Genomic DNA, 1,098 nt, shown 5'->3' with positions numbered 1-1,098 from the left:
TGATGTCTTATATATTTATATCACTAGGACTGGCATTGCAGATACTTCTCCAAATCCACAGGATTTACCATAACACTAAAACTCAAGTGTAACCCACAACATCAAAGACAGTAAATACATAATGTCAAGAGAACAAAATCCTCAACAACAGCCCAACAACTCAAAACAAAATGAACATAAAGAAGTCAGTTTAGAAACAGATGTGCAAAATACAAAAATACTTAAAACCACTTAACCTCAGGTTTAACAAGAAGAAGGAACTTCAAGGGACACTTTCAGAAACCCCATTTTCCCCAATACTACTTGTAGCATGATGATAAACTAGTGACCTTGACCGGCAAGAATCCCATATGTGCAGCTTATTTTAAAACTTTGTTTGTGGACGCGACTTATCTCAAATAATGGCTAATTAAAAAGGGAAATACCACAGAATTTCTGAATGTGATTCATACATGCAGAAAAGACAGAAGCCAATGAGTGTTTGGGAATATGAACCGCTATTTCTTGTATTGCAAAATTAGAGCGCCGAACATGTGATGTCATCCAGATGTGTGTCCACGGGTAGATTTTCTGACAGTAAATAAAAGGACTGTAGATTTAAAAACGTTATCCTCAAATTTTTTTTTTTTTTTCCTAAGAAACACAGCTCGCTGTAGCTCAAAAAGACATTCCCCCGTGAAGTTATGTACCATCTAAAGATTATTAGCATCTTTCTCAATTCATGGAGCTACACATTAGAATGACATCACAGTTAAATTTGCAGGCCAAAAAAAAAGTCTCTCGCGTCTCACTTTAAAGCAAATAAATTAAGTGCCAAAATTCAGTGGCATTCCCCTTAATCTTTATGAGGTAGTATTTCTTGCCATACTATTGCTATAATTTAAAAAAAAAAAAAAAAAAAAAACCTTCAAAATGCACAAATAATTCAAAAATAATGTAATCCCAAGGTAGGTATCGTAAGTGTATACGATATGACGCGAGGTGAATCTCCCAGAACTTACACAAAGCATAAAGTACAAAATTATTAAAAAAACACGAAGCTTTATCATAAAAGGCACCAGACACATGGACGTCACACAAAACCACACGTCTTTGGGC

This window comes from Brachyistius frenatus, unplaced genomic scaffold, assembly GCF_029030835.1.
Source record: "Brachyistius frenatus isolate BFR_SWC_R1_liver_20210118 unplaced genomic scaffold, ASM2903083v1 Contig_21, whole genome shotgun sequence".
NCBI classification, from domain to species: Eukaryota; Metazoa; Chordata; class Actinopteri; family Embiotocidae; genus Brachyistius; species Brachyistius frenatus.
Note: the sequence above shows the minus strand (reverse complement) of the source record.